Raw genomic sequence first — 11614 nt, 5'->3', positions numbered from 1 at the left:
ATTAGTATTCCACAAGAGAAATATTCGGGTAATGCAATAGCAAACTAAATAATATTTACATTTGAAACATCCATGGTCTTTGAAATCTCAGTAAAGATATTGAAACTATTTATTTCTATTGTTTGAGAAAATTATATATCATTATTCTTATTGTTACCATAGCTACATATACATATATATCTCTAAAATTAATCGGAGAAAATTTATGAGAGTCGGTGTTGTGGTTCATATTTGGAAAGGCTAGAGAGAAATCATGTCACCAGGAAAAATTATTTAGAAGTATTGAATTATTTTTGTAAAAGGAGTCAGAGTAGAGGTATGATTGGATCTTTTGTATTTTCTAGAATTATTCTAAGCCGTATGACCTAAAGAGTAATTGTTGATTCTTCTGGCATTAGGAATCAGAGTAGAGAAGCGGAATGCTACATCATAAAACATCTATATATTCTAGAATTATTTTAAATTAGACAACCCAAAGAGTATATGTATAAGTGTATTAAATATGCAAACAAATCTTGGGCCAGGACCCCTAGCTCCTGGAGGCCCGGGGCGAGCGCCCCTCTGCCCCGCCCTATGGGCCGGCCCTGAGTAGGCTGCAGCTGGCCGGCCGGTCGGCGACGTCACCACACTACCTTGCCAATCCGTGTACCTGGGTGAGTTAGCACAGATCCAACCTTGATAGAAGATCTGAACGCCTAATGAGAAAATACTAGACTGAAATTACATCTTGATGTATTGACTTCAGCTGACACAGAAACGGGTCAATTTGCTGGCGCCTTTCAATTTGCTAGGGTCTTCATCTGGATTTGAAGCACAGGCGTGCGGGGCGCCGCCGCAACGCTGGACTTCCAGGGTTCGAGACCATAGGCAATGGCTACCGCATGTACTCTTTTTTACGTACGTGACCAGAAGCAACTTGCAAGCCTTATATTTTTTCCTAAAAAACATCCGACGGCCGTGCTCTGTTAATTATAAGTGGATCCACTAAATTAATGGCCAGATGTTTCTAATTATTATGGAATTTTCTAATCTATTTCTCTAATTTATGGTTACCCCTTAATGTACTTTTAATATATAATAGAAATAGATAGATGTGATGAAATTAAGAAAAAATATAGACTCATTAAATAGGAAATTATTTGTCGTCATAAGGATCAAGGTGGTCATGATATAGGGGACTAGGACTAAAGAATAAGTGTTTGCTCGGGAAATGGATGTTCAAACTACTTACAGAGGATGATATTTGACAAGAGTTGTTACATAATAAATAACTCCGAAATGAAACGCTGACCAAGTTGAAGTAAAATTTACATACTCCCTATTTTGGAAGGGTTTAATGTGTATTGAGGATATTATATTTCATGGAGGATACTTCCAAGTGGAAAATTGAAAATGTACCAGATTCTACGAGGATGTTTGGTAGGAGCCTCACTCATTTATCAATATCCATCATTATATAATATCGTGCAACAAAGAAGTTTTGTCTCAAGATCCAGTAAACATATGTTTTAGAAGGGATTTAATGTTCAATAAATGGGAGGCGTGGCTTCATTTATAACGGTTAATGATGCTTCAACTTTCGGAAGAGCCATAACGATGTATTTGGAAGCTGACTACAATAGGAATATGCTTGGTGAAATCAATATATGAGGACTTAATGAACGGTCAATAGCGATTTCCTGAAAGAATCTACGGAATTTGAAGGTCTTGTTGAAGATAAAGATCTCCATGTGGTTCCTAAAAAGAAAAGTGTTGCTTAATGAAGATAACCTTGCTAAAAGAAAGTGGATGGGGTGTAACATTTATTGTTATTATGATTGAGATGAGACCATAGAACATTTATTTTCTTCATGTATGTTTCCCCACCTTGTTTTTCGCATTGTTTACTTTATTTTTAATATCACTCCACCAACCAATATCACAAATATGTTTCAGAGTTGGTTAATTGGAACAGACAAGAACACTTAAGCTAGAATACACATAAGAACTTCAACTTTATGTTGGTCTATTTGAAAGTATAGAAACAATACCATTTTTAACAACATTGGAGGTTAGAACTTTTTGTAGGTTATATGTATGGCTGCTTTCTTTTTATGCAACTATCTACTAGCGGTTGCACATATCTACAACATGACTGGTTGTCAGCATACCAGTAGATTGAATGATGTTTAGTCTTAGTATGCTTGTCATGTTTACATGGTTGATACTTATGTGATCATTAAGATGTAATAATTGAATGTTCAACTTGTTAATGGATAAGGATGTGTGCATTAATTGTTGCGGAGGCCTTGTATGCCCCAATTCTTAAAAAAAATACCTAGTGCAAGAAATTATATTAATGTACTTCATCGATTCTGATTTTAGTCTACATTCTAAAAAAATGAGATAAACTATTGTTGCATTTATTAGCAGTACTTAGATATGTGAAAAACCAATTCAAACTACATTAAAATAGCAACGTCCAATAAAGAGAGGAAAATCACTTTATTTTTTTGTGTTGTTATTGACTAAAAGGTAGAATGTAGATTATTTTAGAACTTGTATATATAGACTATTTCAGAACGGATCGAGTATGCTGCATACGGAGATAAAAGATAAAGTGTAATCATGGAAGATAAATTGTATGTTGATACTGGAACGAGAAAGAAGTTGTGGGTTAATTCGGTAAAAAAACATGCAGGCATTCATGGATCTAAAACATATGGAGCTGAAGTGCTATTGAGTACAGTTTACATTATAAATTTGGATGAAACGAATGGTCAAGATAGTTGGTGGCTCCAGATATTTTTGTTCATTGAGATAGACGGGTTACAAACTTACAAACGACACATGCGATGCATCGCCGAATGCATAGCTTTGATATGTACTCAAGGCAAATCCGAGTTTGTCCTCTAGTCATGAAATATTTTTTCTACAGTAGCACAAAACACAATAGAATGTACATACTCCAAGCCCTGCGTGCCATGTCGGGCACATAAATCCAACACCACCGTTAACACGTGTCATGCAAGATTTCTAATTGCGCACAAGGGAACAAGGGTAGGGCCTGCCGGTGCCTGCATCTAGACCGGAACAAGATAACCCCGGCTGAAGAACGACTGTTGCATCGCAGTACGAGCTCCAGTCGACCGTCCCTCGTGCGGCTTGTCCCCCCTGCCGAGCTCACCGCACCGCCGCAAGGCGCCAAGCCATCGAATCTCTCCGGCGGTGTGGCGTCGCTGTCGCGACGAGGCCGTGCGATATTATTTGACAGCAACGGAGCACCCCGGGGGAGGCCGCGCCGATGCGCACGGGCGGCTGAGGTTCGCCGAGTGTGGCGGAGGGGGAACAGCGGATGGCCCCCAGCGCTCCGGCGGCGTCGTGGTGCGTCGCCCGCCACAGCCTTCGGGATGGGGAATTGGGCCAAGGCATGGAGCTGCATACTGTTTTGCCGGCTCGCCGTAGCGACGGCGGAGGCAACGCGCCCAGACAGGGCGTCGGCCACGAGCATAACGAAATGGACAGTCCGAGCCATGCCCCCTAGCGCAAAAACACGAAAGTTGGGCAGGCAGTTGGGCAGGCGATTTTGATCTGCTTGTAAATAGACGTTGAACGATCGTTTATATCCGCCATGACTGAAAATGCGTTTGGGGCATGCTCCAGTGGGGCGACCAGAATTTCCATTTGGCTTTGAAGCGAGATTCCACACCTCTATCTTCTTGGTGAATTCTCCCTTACTGATTCTTGGAAAACACCAAAGACTCTGGCCTATGGAGACAAAGACTCCAACCCAAAGACTCTAGCCTTACAACTGAGCAATGTGCCAAGTCGTGTATTATTCTGTTGCTAGTCCAGAGTATGTTCAGAGACTTTGGTCCGGAGACACTGGTCTTTCTCTAACCTGGCTCATCGCCGAAGACTCCGGCCTCCCTAGGGTGATAACTCCGGGGTAGGTTTCCTACAATGACTAGTTTTTGGAGAGACTTATATAAAACCTCCTTCTTCCCAAAGTTGAGCAAGCTTCTTCCCACTCTCTCTATCCTCCGTTGTTGACACTGAAGATCTAGCCCCAACTCTACACTCCACCTATGATTCTTGCATCTTTTTGAAGAAAAAGAGAGAGAATGATATCTAGATCTATATTTTCGCCAATCATTATATTCTCTTAGTGAGGGGAACCTATTTTATCTTGGGGTCTTTTGTGAATTCACACCTTTGTTCTTCCTTTCACATCCCTCCATAGCATTGCTTGTGGTGGGATTTGGGAGAGAATGACTTGAGCACTTCTTATTCTCTTTCCATTGCATATGATGCATTAGTTTGAGTTCTCCATGGAGATCCGGTTGATGAAAGTAGAGATGCTCATTACTCTCAGGTGCTCAGTGCTCATACTGGATCTTGTTCCTCTTGGATTAATGGAACCCTAGATTGCTTTGCACCCATGTGGTTCCATGGAGCTCAATCGTTGTCGGTAAATCCTGCGGTGGATTACATGGGGGGTTCAATTAAGTTGTGATGATTTCCCAAGCGTGAGGCCTTTTGTGGTGATTACTTGAGAGACTCTAATTAATTTGTGGAGATTGCCCTAAACTTTTATGGGTTTGGTGACTGCTCTCAAGGTTCCCATAGTTTATTGAGGACTTCCCTTTAGGTGAAAATGCTCAAGGAGAATATGATGAGCCATTGTGGCGTTTGAGGAGCCTTGTGCCTCCGCACCACTCCAACGATGAGTAGCATCCGCATGGGTGTGAACTTTGGGGTACGTCATCGTCTCTGGTGCCTCGGTTATTTCTTTACATGTGCTATTTACTTATGCACTTTACTTTGTGTGATAGCCTTTGATACGTCTCCAACGTATCGATAATTTCGTATGTTCCATGCCACTTTATTGATGATACCTACATGTTTTATGCATACTTTATGTCATATTTATGCATTTTCCGGCACTAACCTATTAACAAGATGCCGAAGAGCCAGTTGCTGTTTTCTGCTGTTTTTGGTTTCAGAAATCCTAGTAAGGAAATATTCTCGGAATTGGACGAAATCAACGCCCAGGATCTTATTTTTCCACGAAGCTTCCAGAACACCGGGGGAGAAACGAAGTGGGGGCGACGAGGCGGCCGAGACGCTAGGGCGGCGCGGCCCAGGGCCCTGGCCGCGCCGGCCTAGTGTGGGGGCCTCGCGTCGCCCCTAAACCTACGTCTGCGACTATAAGAAGCCTTCGTCGATAATAACTCCAGTACCGAGAGCCACGATACGGAAAACCTTCCAGAGACGCCGCCGTCGCCAATCCCATCTCGGGGAATTCAGGAGATCGCCTCCGGCACCCTGCCGGAGAGGGGAATCATCTCCCGGAGGACTCTTCACCGCCATGGTCGCCTCCGGAGTGATGAGTGAGTAGTTCACCCCTGGACTATGGGTCCATAGCAGTAGCTAGATGGTCGTCTTCTCCTAATTGTGCTTCATTTTTGGATCTTGTGAGCTGCCTAACATGATCAAGATCATCTATCTGTAATGATATATTTGTGTTTGTTGGGATCCGATGAATAGAGAATACTATGCTATGTTGATTATCAATCTATTATCTATGTGTTGTTTATGATCTTGCATGCTCTCCGTTACTAGTAGAGGCTCTGGCCAAGTTTTTGCTTGTAACTCCAAGAGGGAGTATTTATGCTCGATAGTGGGTTCATGCCTCCATTAAATCTGGGACAGTGACAGAAAGTTCTAAGGTTGTGGATGTGCTGTTGCCACTAGTGATAAAACATCGATGCTATGTCTAAGGATGTAGTTGTTGATTACATTACGCACCATACTTAATGCAATTGTCTGTTGTTTGCAACTTAATACTGGAAGGGGTTCGGATGATAACCTGAAGGTGGACTTTTTAGGCATAGATGCATGCTGGATAGCGGTCTATGTACTTTGTCGTAATGCCCAATTAAATCTCACAATATTCATCATTTGATGTATGTGCATGGTCATGCCCTCTTTATTTGTCAATTGCCCAACTGTAATTTGTTCACCCAACATGCTATTTATCTTATGGGAGAGATGCCTCTAGTGAACTGTGGACCCCGGTCCATTCTTTTAATCGAATACAATCTACTGCAATACTTGTTCTACTGTTTTCTGCAAACAATCATCATCCACACTATACATCTAATCCTTTGTTACAGCAAGCCGGTGAGATTGACAACCTCATTGTCACGTTGGGGTAAAGTAATTTGGTTGTGTTGTGCAGGTTCCACGCTGGCGCCGGAATCCCTGGTGTTGCGCCGCACTACACTCCGTCGCCATCAACCTTCAACGTGCTTCTTGGCTCCTACTGGTTCGATAAACCTTGGTTTCTTACTGAGGGAAAACTTGCCGCTGTACGTATCACACCTTCCTCTTGGGGTTCCCAACGAACGCGTGCTGTACGCGTATCAGCCTTCGTGCTTAAACCATATATATGTTTATCACATAGTTGCTTGTCTTGCTTATCATAAGTTGTTGGTGCACATAGTTAAGCCCATCATGATATAGTTTTTGTGCTTAACAAATTAAATGTTAGGTTTATTATGTATTTGTTCAAGCTAATATCGTAATTTTTAAATTGTTTATTGACCCCCATCTAGGGGACATCCTTGTCATTTCACCGGTCATGACTACCTAGATGTGCAAACATGAATTGGGAATGGGTATGTTGGCTACACTTCGATAGCGCCCTGGTGTTGGCCATTCGATATGTGTTGCCATCGTATTAAGACAACAAGAGCGACATGCCAACGACTGCATGAAAACTTCTAAAATACCTCATAAATACCGTATACAATCTAGAATTTTCTATTCACTTATACAAGTCATTCCACTAGAAACCACTATCAAGATCATTTTTAGACTCTTCCAGCCAACCTTGTTACTTAACATTATTAAAGAGTGTAAGTAAAAAACACATGTAAACTATAATTCATACTATATGAAAAATTATTTGGTGGAGGCATATCTCTAAAACATGTAGATTGTCTTGAAAATATGACTCAAATTTAGCAAAATAATGTGTACTATTTGAGTAACATACAATTTGAGTAACAGACATTCGAGCAAGATGACAATGTGAACATAATTAATGTCTGGAAATAGAAAATAAAGTCTTAAGATTATTCTTTGTAGAAGTGTTTTATAGAAGTATAAAAGTTCAGTACAAATACTATTTTTGTAGGAAGTCTAAGGCCCCCTTCTTTTGGGCTTCTAGAGTGACTTATAGGTTTCCTACCGGAGAAGCCCAAAAAAAAGTGTCTGATTATACCGGGCTTCTCAACAATAGCACCGAATAGTTACCGATGAATGCCCTTTTTATTTGTTCAAATTACAGCAGAAGTGCCACCGAAGGCCTGAAACATTATCCCCTTCGTTTTCTTCTGTTTCTGGCCCGAGCTTGCCCAAATCCGACGCCCATGTCTCCCCATCATCTCTCTCAAGTGAGGCTTTCTCAGTTGCCCCACCACTAGGGTTCGAATCTCGAGAGCCGCCGCAGCATCCGCCGGCCGCCCCTGCCGCCGCCACATCCAACCGGGAGTTCACCTCCCGCCGCTCGACCACTCATCGGAGTTCGCCTCCCGCCCAGCACTGAAGCCCGCCTCCCTCTGCATAACCAGCTGCAGGATCTTGCCTCCCGAGAAGTGCGTAGTTTCCTGCCGGTCGAGAGGTGCTATGGCTGGATCTCCACATCGATCGGCTGGGTGACCCGAGCTAGATCCCGATCAAGAGCACACCGGTGAACCAACTCGGATCAGAAGTTAATTGTTCGAATATTATATTAGATGTGTGCTTGCAGCAAAAGCTAGTTGTTCCTGAGCATAGTACGTACATCTGCAGAAAACTGATGAATTTGCACTTGTAGATTTTCTTATCTAATGGTTGTAGAACAGCAATTGTCAACAAAGCCTGGTTTGAAGTTGTAATTTTCTTTTGACTCGTTTCTAGACTATTTCCTGCTACTAAAACGACATACAGAAAACATATTCATTTACCTATGTCACATAACATACCTAAGGGCAATATAGACATCACACACATCATGACTCAAAACCTCATAAGCCCAAAAGAAGGGGGCCGATAGTTTTTTGCAGTTTCTCCCCACCACAGCTTATCCCCACCGATTTCTATAAGCTTGCTTCTCTATAAGCATAAGACAAAAAGAAGGAGGCCTAAGAAAGGAGAAAGAACTTGCCCATGTAAAAGTCTAAAGACGATATGCTCAAAGACATCCAGTGGTGACGTGTTGATTGATGACCCACAAGTATAGGGGATCGCAACAGTCTTCGCGGGAAGTAAAACCCAATTTATTGATTCGACACAAGGGGAGACAAAGAATACTTGAAAGCCTTAACTGCGGAGTTGTCAATTCAGCTGCACCTGGAAACAGACTTGCTCGCAAGAGTTTATCAGTAGTAACAGTTTATAGCAGTAGCAGTAGTGAACTAACAGCAGCAGTGTAACAAAGACAGCAGTAGTGATTATAGTAAACAGCAGGATTAAAATACTGTAGGCACAGGGATGGATGAACGGGCGTTGCATGGATGAGAGAAACTCATGTAACAATGAAAGTAGAGCATTTGCAGATAGTAATAAAATGGTATCCAAGTACTAAACAATCCATAGGCATGTGCTCCGTATATAGTCGTACGTGCTCGCAATGAGAAACTTGCACAACATCTTTTGTCCTACCAGCCAGTGGCAGCCGAGCCTCTAGGGAATCTACTGGAAATTAAGGTACTCCTTTTAATAGAGCACCGGAGCAAAGCATTAACACTCCGTGAACACATGTGATCCTCATATCATCGCCTTCCCCTCCGGTTGTCCCAATTTCTGTCACTTTGGGGCCTCGGGTTCCGGACAGCGACATGTGTATACAACTTGCAGGTAAGATCATAAAACAATGAATATCATCATGAAACAATAACATGTTCAGATCCGAGATCATGGCACTCGGGCCCTAGTGACAAGCATTAAGCATAACAAGTTGCAACAATATCATCAAAGTACCAATTACGGACACTAGGCACTATGCCCTAACAATCTTATGCTATTACATGACCAATCTCATCAAATCCCTACCATCCCCTTCAGCCTACAGCGGGGGAATTACTCACACATGGATGGGGGAAACATGGCTGGTCGATGGAGAGGCGTCGGTGGTGATGATGGCGATGATCTCCTCCAATTCCCCGTCCCGGCGGAGTGCCAGAACGGAGTTTCTGGTCCCGAGACGGAGTTTCGCGATGGTGGCGGCGTTCTGGATGGTTTCTGGCGACTTCGACTTCCCATCTCGCGTTTTTAGATCAAAACCCTTAAATAGTCCAGAGGGGGGCGTTAGAGGCTGGCCGAGGCGGCCTCACCATAGGGCGGCCCCCCCCCCAGGCCGCGCCGGCCTATGGTGTGGGGTCCTGGGCCTCCCCCAGGCATGTCCTTCTGGCTCCGTGAATCTTCTGGGAAAATAGGCCCTTCGACATTAATTCCGGGGATTTTCCTGAAACTTGAATTTCTGCACAAAAACGAGACACCAGAGCAATTCTGCTGAAAACAGCGTTAGTCCGTGTTAGTTGTATCCAAAATACACAAATTAGAGGCAAAACAATAGCAAAAGTGTTCGGGAAAGTAGATACATTTTCGATGTATCAACTCCCCCCAAGCTTAGCATATTGCTTGTCCTCAAACAATTCAGTTAACAACTGAGTGCGGTAAAAGAACTTTCACGAACACATTTGTTCATATGATGTAAATATTCTCATGATATGGACAAGTACTTAGGCAATTCATAATAAGATACATGCAAATAAAATCATCTAATAGCTATGTCAGTCATGGAAAAGGTACCAACAAATTAATAATAAGCATCATGAATCATGTCTATCAGCAGGATTGCGATGTTCATAAAAGGATATGATAAAGTGGTATCTCGCTTGCCCGTATTTGTACAGCAAAACATAAATGCTCGGGCACCTTTGAAGTTCATGGAAAGACTAGAAATAGAGATTGTCAAAGATAAAAGCATCAAAGTTATACCACAGTTAATCACATTTTGGGACAAGCATATTATACTAAGAATGACAGTTGTGCTCTCAAGAAAGTGCTCAAAGAAAGGATGGTGACTCAATGTAAAAGTAAAAGATTGACCCATCGCAGAGGGAAGCAGGGATTAACATGCGCTAGAGCTTTTCATTTTTAAAATAGGAGTAAAATTATTTTGAGAGGTGTTTGTTGTTGTCAACGAATGGTAATGGGTACTCCAACTACCTCGTCAACCAGACTTTCAAGAGCGGCTCCCACGAAGGACGTTATTTCTACCAGCAAGGTAGATCATCCCTCTTCTCTTTTGTTTACACACGTACTTTAGTTTTATTATGGGTGACACTCCCCCCAACCTTTGCTTACACAAGCCATGGCTAACCGAATCCTCGGGTGCCTTCCATCAATCTCATACCATGGAGGAGTGTCTATTTGCAAAATTAAGTTGCTTACTGATGAATCAGGGCAAAACATGTGAAGAGAATTAAGTTTGATTAATTGGGGCTGGGAACCCCGTTGCCAGCTCTTATTATGAAAATCTATCAAAAGTAAATGACAAGGTCGAAAGATAAACACCACATACTTCCTCATGAGCTATAAAACATTGACACAAATTGAGAAGCACTTTGAAGGTTTAAAGGTAGCGCATGAGAATTTACTTGGAATGGTTTGAAATGCCATGCATAGGTATTTATGGTGGACACTTTGGAATAACTTGGTTTTTAGGGGTTTGGAAGCACGAGCAGCGTTCTCGCTCAGTACAAGTGAAGGCTAGCAACAGACTGGGGAACGACAGTCAAGAGAGCAGTCACTGTCATAATCATGCTTGCGGCAAAACAAATTAACGGAGGCATAAAAGTGATACAAGAACTCTGAGGCAAAGTAAATCATCAAGGCTTAATTGACTTTTGTTCAGTCATATGCATGCGTGAGCATGTGCCAAGTCGATTCGAATGAATTATTCAGAGGAGGATACCACAATGTCATACCTATTTATGAATAAAACAATGCAAGCAAACATCCATGACATGCTACTCATATTAATAAACTGGAGCTAAACATGAGAGATCATGAACTACTAGACTTTCTTAAATGACATATACCTCACATGAACCAACTAAGCATGCTCACATGGATGAGTATATGTACAAAAATGAAAACAAATAGAGTTCATACCAGCCTCTCTCCACAGTCGAATTGTCGTAGATCGTCATTATTGCCTTTCACTTGTGCAGCTCGAATAATATGGAATGAAAACCAATCTCCAGCCACCGAAGACCATTGAACTCCATAATGAACTTTACAAAACCAAAGAAGAACAGCAAATATTTTTTGTGTTTTCGAATTGGAAACAAGAACAGAAGGAAACAAGCAAGCAAAGCAAAATCTTTTTGGATTTTCTTATAGCAAACCACGATAGCAAATAAAGCAAAATAAAAGCAAGAAACCAAAATAAACAAATGGTGAAGAGAAACAACAGAAATATTTTTGGTCTTTTTGTGTTTTAGGAAAGAAACAAAGCAAAAACAAGAAAATGAAAACTAGAAGAGTCACATAAACACAAAGCAGCAGGAATTCGTCA

This window comes from Lolium perenne, chromosome 1 (assembly GCF_019359855.2).
Source record: "Lolium perenne isolate Kyuss_39 chromosome 1, Kyuss_2.0, whole genome shotgun sequence".
NCBI classification, from domain to species: Eukaryota; Viridiplantae; Streptophyta; class Magnoliopsida; order Poales; family Poaceae; genus Lolium; species Lolium perenne.
The sequence above is the reverse complement of the archived record's forward strand: the minus strand, read 5'-3'. Positions refer to the sequence as shown.